Source organism: Arachis stenosperma, chromosome 1, assembly GCF_014773155.1.
Source record: "Arachis stenosperma cultivar V10309 chromosome 1, arast.V10309.gnm1.PFL2, whole genome shotgun sequence".
Classification (NCBI taxonomy): Eukaryota; Viridiplantae; Streptophyta; class Magnoliopsida; order Fabales; family Fabaceae; genus Arachis; species Arachis stenosperma.
The window spans coordinates 1,612,028-1,622,110 of NC_080377.1; the positions used below are offsets into that span (position 1 = coordinate 1,612,028).

The following is a 10,083-nucleotide window of genomic DNA, read 5'->3' on the forward strand; positions in this document are numbered from 1 at the left end:
TAAAAGAAGAGTGATACGTGGCTTGTTGTGCTTCTTTCTACCTCACACTATTAGCTTTATACACACAGTTATCATCACACACGCAATTTTCGTTTCTTATTATGAGCCAAATTACAGCTTAATATTTTGATTAATTTTAGAAAAATTGGAATTCACTTTTGGTAGTGAGCCGAATCTATTTAATTTTTAGACTACTAACTAGACTTATAATAGTTGATATTTTTTGGACCAAGACTTAGTTGAAATCATATATAATAAATATATATGATCTCTTAAACCTAAAAAGAATATATATATATATATATAAAATTCCTTCTGTACAATAAAAAAAATATACGGAAAAAAAATTATATATAGAGTAACATTATCAAAAAATAAAAATAAAATTATCATTTTTCATGTTTTTAATCTATAATTTATTTTTTAAAAGAATTAATTTTTTTTGGTAAATGATTTTTAATGTGATCATTTTTTAAAATAATTTAAAAATTAATTAAACATACAATACATGTATTTATGATTAAATACATAATAATTAATTTTAATATGTACATAATATTTTTTATATATTAAATATAAATTTTTATTCAAATTCTTAAAGGCAAAAAGATATCATATTCTCATAACTACTAATTTTATCAAAAATAAAATCACTGTTACTCACACTTAGTTTTTTCTATACATTATTATTAGTAATAACTAATGTGCCATGGGATTTATAAAATTATTGTTAATTTTTTATAATAACTAATGTTACGGGATTTATAAAATTATTGTTAATTTTTTAAGAATATTTTTTTTCTATTTTGATGTGCCATGGGATATTAATTATAAAAAACTACATTAAAAAAAAGTAGCGTGTATATAATTTTTTTACTGTACAGAAGGAGTTATATATATATATTCTTTTTAAGTTTCAAGAAATTATATATATTTATTATATATGATTTCAATCAAGCTTTGGTCTATAAAATATCAATTATTATAAGTCCAATTAAAAGTCTAAAAATTAAATAAATTCAGTCCATTATCAAAAATAAATTTCAGCTTTTCAAAAATTAATCAAAATATTATGCTGTAATTTAACTCATAATAAGAAACGAAAAATTATATGTGTGACTGTAACTATGTGTGTAAAAGTGACAGTGTGAAGTAGAAACAAACATACAAAGCTACGCGTCACTCTTCTCCTCTTGACACATATAGTCAGCATACTATGCTTTTTTTCAACTATATAAACACCATAGAATCTCCCTAAACATAAAACCTAAATGATAACTGTAAATTCTATATCTTAAATTTTAAATCCTAACACATAACTTCTCAATGGCCCTTAGAAGCAAAGCCACATATCACAGCTCTCCAACTTATGACATTTGGCTTCACTAGCGAATACCTATATGGTATTGGGGAGGTCTCATGACACAATCCTCATTTAGCATAAGTTGATATCAAACATTCCATCTTACTAGGTTCTTGGCTTTCATCTCGAAAAACAGTTTATGAGCATCCTTAAGATGTTCGTGCATTCCATGACAACCTATCAGTGCATTCTTTACAAACAAATAATCTTATAATCCACTTTTACCTTCTGTTTGGTTCAATAGAAAATGCAATGAAAAAAATGAATAGCAAACTTTATTTTCTATTGTTTGGATGTGAATGAAAATTGAAAGGAAAGAAAAAATAATGACGTGGGACCCACGTCCAACTTTTCCTTCCAAAATTGCGAAGAAAATTAAAGACAATTCTAAAATGAAAGTAAAATGATAAATTTACCCATGCAGTTATCATTGAAGAAAAATTCCTAATGTAAGTTACCTGTCACGTTTGGGTATTGTTGCTTTATTCAAAAGCTGAATTAATATATATGATATTGTGAACCATTTTTTTTATTAATTTCTGCATGTTTGATTTCTTAAGGGTAAAGTATACTTTTTGTCCCTAAAGTTTGCTAAAAGTTTCAAAAATATCTTTAAGTTTTGATTTATTTCAATTTTGTACATCAAGTTTTCGATTTGCATCAGTTTTACCCTAATTACTAATTTTCTGATAATTAATATTTTTTTTTTCAAATATACCCCCTTCCTTATACTATCATCATCATCATCATCATCACAATCCTCTGTCTCTCCTGCTTTCTCTCTTTTCATCTCACCGTCATCTCCACCACCATCATCATTATTGAGCAACACTGTCAACCTCCTCCTTCATCGTCGCCGGCCAAACCCCTTATTCTCCTTCTTCCTCCTTTCTTCTCCGACCCTCCATCTCCATCACCACCATCTCTGTTGAGCTCCATTTTCGATGACCACCACCATTTTTCTTCTTCTTCGCGAAAACCCAGCACCGTCGAAGCCATCGCTCTTCCTCCTTCTCTGTTAACAAACTCAGCTTCCTATCTTTTCATTGCATGTATATATCCTATATACCCTAATCAATAATAATACTAATAAATTAGGCCCCTCTTGTATTTGACTGCAAATTGAAGCCTAATTGAAAATCCAAAGCTTTGTTATTACTACTATGGCTTTGTATTTGATGATTTGAAGAATCAAGAAAGCTGCAAGGCTTGAAGATGTTGTAAGCCCTATTATTATGATCTGTACTAGTATTAAAGAAATTGAATATGCAAGAATCTTGGTGTGAAGAAGCAGTAGCTTGATATGATGATGGTAGAGATGAATACCAATTACTATTTGATGCTTTCTCGACTAAAAAGTTTGAATTTTGATCATTGGGTTGAAGCTAATTTGGGATTTTTCATAAACTGTGAAGTCAGAATAGTAGTTGTAAGAAGAAGGATCATAGAACCAAGGTGTATTACTGTTATTATGATTATGATTATGGTAAAAAAAATCATGATGATTGTTGTTTGAAAAATTGGGCTGTTGAAGATAGTAGTTTATGGTGGCTTTCCTTGCTTGAAGCTGCAACCTTTTCTTCTTCATCCTCTTTTTTCTTTGTGAGCATTTTGGTGCCCACCAAGTGTTTGTAAATTTGCAAATTCCTTCAAACAGTATTAGCACTCAAACTTCTTCTCATTATTATTAGTGGTTGTGGTTCTTTGATCTTGTGCTATGGTTTTTTTCCTAAGCTGGGTTTGCTAACAGAGAAGGAGGAAGAGTGATGATTTCGACGGTACTGGTTTCCGCCTAGAAGAAGAAAAAGGGTGGTGGTCATTGGGAATGGGGCTCAACGGAGATGGTGGTGATGGAGATGGAGAGTCGGAGAAGAAAAGGAAAAAAAGGAGAATGAGGGGTTTGGCCGGCGACGATGAAGGAGGAGGTTGACGATGGTTGCTCAATAATGATAATGGTGGTGGAGTTGACGATGAGGATAAAAGAGAGAGAAAGAGAGACAGAGAATTGTGATGATAATAGGTAAAAAGGGAGGGGTATATTTGGAAAGAAAAATATTAATTATAAAAAAAATTAGTAATTAGGATAAAACTGATGCAAATCGAAAATTTGATGGATAAAATTGAAATAAATAAAAATTTAGAGATATTTTTAAAACTTTTAACAAATTTCAGGAACAAAAAATATACTTTATCCATTTCTTAATTTTACTTTTTTATTTATTTTCCTCTTTTTAATTGATTTGATTTCTTCGTTACATGCTTCATTTGCAACCAAGTGTAGTGATTAACTGAATCAATATTATAGCTATAATTTATTCAAAAGTCCAAAGCTTTCTAAATGGTAAAAAATCATAAATTAAAATTTTTTTTAATAATACAAAAGCATAAAACATGATTAAAATTGAGTACACCCAGTTCCAAATCTTCCATCATGAATGAACCAAAAAAATAATAATAACAAGGAAAAAAAGGTCACTCCTTTTAACCAAATAGTGAAAAAAAAAATGAATTAACTGATAGTGAAAGTGGTTGAATTGAAAGTGAAAAACTTTGTTTACAAAATACTTAGATTTTGTTAGGATTTTTTTTGTTGTGAATTAGATCACTTTCAATTTCAAGTTCAAGTTCAAAGATTCAAGCTTTGTGTTTAAACTTCAAAGAGAAGGTACTAACTTAAGAGTACCTACATGAGAGAACGATACCACCCTTTATCTTTAGAAATTGTTTGTAAATTGCTATTTATTATTTGAATTTTTAGTTTTATTTTTTAGGTTAAAAGTTTTTAAATTGAAACGAGGCAAATGAAATAATTAATGAATTATAGGGTAAATAATTAAAAATAAAAAATTTAATACTAAAAACATTTATTGTGTGGAAGTATGTTTATTTTTTTTAACTGGTTATATCTTATCTTTCGTTGCTATGATTGTTTTATTTTAAATTTTTGCATTAAAATAACATATGAAAAAAAAATATTACTATAGGTACAAAATATTTGGACATTCCTCTCTTTAGGATCTTTGATAGAATTTAAAGAAAATTAATGGACATAGAGCATAGTACACATATGCTGAAACCTTATATTTTTTTTTAATGTCATCATGAGTATTTTAGTTCACCCCTCTTTTTATGATGAAATTCAAATTATACAAAAGTTCTTTAAATTAAATGGCTTTTTTTACTTGTGTCTGGCTAGACACTGTTATTAATTGTCCATGATTTAGTTATTACTAATTTCTAAATAGCTAAGTAAAATAATGTGCTTATTTCATTGGTGCACTTACAAAGTATTTGTTCAACGTATTTTGAACCCATTTTTTTTCATAAACTATACTAAATCTTGCTTTAGTTAACTTAATTTTTTACTGTCTAAATTATTAAGTGTTGTTGGTAGCTAAGTCCACTTAATTTTGGTGATAAATCAATGCACCAATTAATATGCCATGTGCCTTATAGTGTATGTTTATTATTTATGACTGTGAGTTTTGGGTAATTATTTTTATTAGAAAAATAATTTAAATATATTAGTATATTATAATTTATATATAATATAAAGAAGGGTATTAATGTAATTTTACTTGGTAATGATTTTTTCTTTTCTTGTTTTTTCTTTTATCCAAACACAAGAAAATTTTCTTTCTATTTTCTTTCTATCCATTTTCTCTTCATCCAAACAACATAAAAAAAAAATCAACTTTTCCTTTTACTTTTTTTTCTTTTATTTTCTTTTGTTTCATTTTTTTTCTCTCATATTTCATCTTCCATCCAAACAAAATGTTAACAACATATAGCCATGGATTTCAATTTCATTGTCCTGTCAACATCAATCATATTAGAACACACACTCATAGTTAAGAATGGCAATGGATTTTTATTGGGGAAGGGACCTCGTTCCCGCTGGTCGCCCTAGTCTCCATTTAGTAAAATGCTCCTATTCTTGTTTTATCTTCGCTATAGGTTCCTATTTATTTTTTTCCATGGGAATGCGGATATCTACGGGTATCCATGGATAGACTATCTATAAATATTAAATTTTAATATTTTTTTTAAAAAGTTAATAAATCATAATAAAATCTTATACAATTTAATTAAATATATTAAATCAATCACAATTCAAAGTTCAAACACAAATTTAACATAATACATACACATAAAATTTTTAACATATAAATTAAAATAAAATAAAATAAATTAGAGTTACTTACATCACTTTTAAATATATATAATGACATCTAAGTAAATTTTCTTTTGTAGGGATTTCACGTGTCGCTGTAGGGTCGGTACCTTAATATATGCTAACGTCCTTGTTAGAATATAATTAGGATCAATTAGAATCAATTAGTATTATTTAATATATCTGAATATTTATTGTAGAAGATTACGTCTTTATTATTACGATTTTCTTAGTACCTATAAATACCTTTTTATATTGTATCATTCTAGACAACTTGAACAGACAATTTGTGTAGATAACTTGAATACACTCAATAATACACAAAATTCTTTCTCCAATTTAGTCTCTTGTTTCTAACATGGTATCAGAGCCATGGTATCCTCCTTGAAGAGGATAGGTTGTTTTCCTTGCAGTGAAATCACCGTAGTTTTTGTATTTTTTCTATGCCATTCTTCTTTCCCTTTTGTCACTCCTTTGATGCTTTTTAGCCTCATCGACTAGCCTATTTTCTCTTTCTTGTGTTTTTTTCCAGTCGAATGATCAAACACTCTTGTCATCCGCTACTTATCTATTCTCATGAAAAAAATCATATAGTTTTCGCTCTCTTTCGGCAATTTCGTCTGCGTTCTCTCGTAACAGTTCCGTTTGTGTTCTCTCGTGACAGTTTCGTCTGCGTTTTCTCGTGGCAGTTCCGTCTGCATTTCGTTTGTGTTTCTTTGTGGCAGTTCTGTCTGCGCTTCCTTCAGACAAGCGGCAGTTCCGTCTGCGCTTCCTTCAGACTAGCGGCAGTTCCGTCTGCGTTTTATTAGTTTATGCAATTTTTTCCTCTTTATTTCGTTGTTTTAAATAAGTTTCAAACTCAAGTTGTCACTTGAGTTTGAGGAGAGATGTTAGAATATAATTAGGATCAATTAGAATTAATTAGTATTATTTAGTATATCTGAATATTTATTGTAGGAGATTACGTCTCTATTATTACGATCCTCTTAGTACCTATAAATACCCTTTTATATTATATCATTCTAGACAACTTGAACAGACAATTTGTGTATACAACTTGAATACACTCAATAATACACAAAATCATTTCTCCAATTTAGTCTCTTGTTTCTAACCGTCCTCATTTATTCTCGGGATGGGTCACGTTCCCATGAGGATTTTACGGATCCCCATTAGTTTTCCGTCGTGAGTAATTCTCACGGATATCCGCAAGTGCAGTTTTTTTTGCCATCCTTACGGATAACACCTGAGCTAAGGCTTCAACAATGATTTTAACCCCCTTATCCTCATCAACTTAGACAACTCAAGGGTTTCATAATAAAATTCACATCTAGCATCGCTTGTAAACCGTGAGGTCTCCGATTTGAGAATGAATCCTCTCAATTGTTAAAAAAAATTGAAAGAGGAAAGTGTAATCCTCTTAGAAATCCCAGAAGCACCAATAAGATCACAACTCAAAGCATAGGCCAAAAGACCATGGTGTTCTTGGAGACAAGAATTCTATCAAATTGGTGGCACGCATGTTCCATTTTTACATACTTTCCATACATGCTCAAAAGCTCACTCACCACATGAAGATGATTCCAAAAATCCATTAGCAAAACATGACAATGAACAATATTGCAGAGATCAGTGGCATCAACATTGGAACAACCTCGAACTACCAGAGGAAGAGTGAACCCATCGGGAAAAAAAATCCAAGCTTTTGCATGGCAACATAAAGCTGCTAATTCATAATATCCATAAGTGACATTGGCTCTAATGATAGAATTTCATAGAAGAAGGTTCTGGAGTCTTTTCAAGCATATGAAACAAGCCAAAATGCGTGAATATAAGAATATGAGTCTGGAGGACAAGAAGGGAGAACGATGTGCGTCGATAAGAAAGATTTGGGAGTGGATTTGGTGTGCTTGTTGGAGAGTAAGGGATCGTTGAAGAAGACAATCGAAGTAATGGAAAAGTTCGTTGTGATGGGTGACATAGGTGTGGAAATGGTGGTAGGATAGTAAAGGTTTGAAAAGAAGAATGGGATGGAAACTTGAGGAGCGAGAGAAGCAATCGGACACAGCATAGAGTATTATAGACCTGGCCAATGGCAGATGATGTCATCACAGGTGAAGGCAATGAAGGAAGCTTTAGGCTTTGTTTGGATATAGAAAAGAAAATAAAATGAAAGAAAATACGAGGAAAGAAAAAGTAGAGTTATTTTTATGTTGTTTGGATTAAGAGAAAATAGATAGAAATAAAATAGAGAAAATTTTTCTTTTGTTTGGATGGAAAAAAAGTGAGAAAAAAGAAAATCATAATAGTATAAAATTGCATTAATACCCTTATCTATATTATATGTAAATTATAATTTAGATTATATATCCATTTTGGTCCCCAACTAAAATTAATTAATTGATATGCCCCTAACAATTAATATCGTCAATCACTTAAGTCCTTTGCTTCGTCTACTCTAACGGAAGACAAAATGGTCATTGACAACTCTAACAGAGGACAAAATGGTCCCTGACAACCTCTGTGCAGAAATAACACTGTTCTCTCCCAATTTTCATCATATCTCGCATAACCTAACAGTCTAACATTGCAACTTCAAGTTATATGTGCATATTCTGCAACTTCAATGTTCAAAAGAAGAAAATCCTCCACTTGTTTTCAACCAATTCATACTCAGGATACTAATGACTATACTTTCAAGTACTTATCGTCTTCGATGGATCCCATGAATCTAGACAGCAAGTTCGATTTGTTAAGACCCCTCATTGTCATCGCCATCTCCCTCCTCCTCTGCCCTATTATTTCCATGACCATATTGTCCACCACTCCGATCGCTTCCTTCATCTTCTTCTCCGAATTAATGTTCAATAATCGCTTCAGTTTCCATAAGAGCGGTGACGGTGACATTGCTTGCTATACTGATAGCTTGGATGCAAGGCTGAAGCTGTCTACCAGCTTGGACCCGGAAAGAGAAGGAATGAAGTACTTGGGTCCATTCTAAATGAAAATTTACATATGATGTTGAAGGAGAATTTTCTCGTGATGTCCTAGTGTCCAACAATCTATATTGCTTGGCAGATAGTGAAAAAAGACGTACCCTTAGGGTAGTTGTAGAACTTGATCTTGAGGATGTGGTGGACGTTGTCGGGGTTGAAAATGATATTGTTATCGAGGATATGGAGGTGTATGCTTTTGGTGGGCGAAGTGGGAAGGAGGTGGGTATACTAGTCACATATTTGGAAAGTGTGTGGTCCATGACGTGTTGAGGTATGTTTGATATGCGTGGCAGTTACACCATGGCTTGATCTTGGAGATGAAGATGAGAAAGGAGAAAATGGAGAAGAAGACTATGAAGGTGAAGAAGAAAAGTATGAATGTTAAGGTTATACGAGATATGATGGAAATTGGGGGAGAACATTGTCGTTTCCGAACAGAAGGGGGCCATGGATCATTTTGTCCTCTATTAGAGTTGTCAGAGACCATTTTGTCCTCTGTTAGAGTTGTCGGGGACTATTTTGTCCTCCGTTAATGTTGATGGAGCAAAGGACCTAAGTGTCAGACGGAATTAATTGTTAGGGACTAATCGAGCAATTAATTTTAGTTAAGGACTAAAGTGTCTGGTCCGAAATTCTTTGAGGACCAAAATGAGTATATACTCAAAAAAGGGAAAAAAGACAGATAGGTTTCTGACTTTTTAAATTTTTGACAAATACATCATTGACAAAATTTAAATACAAAAAGTCCCTGACTTTAACAAACGGAGGACAATTTAGTCCTTCCGTCTATTTGCCTCTCATACACCAAACGGAACTGGCTGACGTGGCTGAAACGGTGTCTAGGTGTCCGTTACGTAGGTCCTTGACGTCATTTTGCAAATAAAGTTCGAAAGACAAATAGGTCCTTGAGAATTTAGTTTATTATACTTCTATTATGCTTCTATTATGAGAATTTAGTTTATAAAATTATGCTTGTATTTTGAAATCTAGTTAACTTGTTGTATTCTGCAATTTAAATTATTTGTATTAAAATTGCAGAAATTGGGCTTGTTCTGTTTCTACTTTTTTTCTTAAATTGCATTAGTTTAGTTTTAGTGCATTTGTGTATTATATTAGAATTTGTTAAATTGCATTAGTTCAGTTTTCATCATACCAGTGGCATTAGTTAGCATCAAGTTCATTTATGCATCAAGTTAGCATTAGTTCATTTGTGTATCATTCATGTATTAAGTTAGCATTAGTGCATTTGTGTATTATATTAGAACTAGTATTTTTATCCATAATAACATTACAAGAATATTTTTTTAAAAATTATAGTTCATTTTGTTCTAACAGTATAAATTATGCATGACACAAAAGATTTATAAAATCAAACTACTTTTACAAAAAAGTCGTAAGTTGACAAAAATCTTTGGCTAAGAAGACCAAGATATCTGCAGATAAAAAATTAAATAATAAAATTTTTAGTTATTATTTTTATATGAAAAAGTCTAATTTTTATTAATAATTAATTTTAACATTCGTTATCTAAAATTTAAAATAATTTAATC

At 30.9% G+C, this 10,083-nt stretch overlaps 1 pseudogene; it reads right to left on the minus strand.

Moving 5' to 3' along the window:
- Positions 1–2,242: 2,242 nt before the first annotated feature.
- LOC130965345 (zinc finger protein 5-like) lies at positions 2,243–3,559 on the minus strand (annotated as a pseudogene).
- Positions 3,560–10,083: the final 6,524 nt, after the last annotated feature.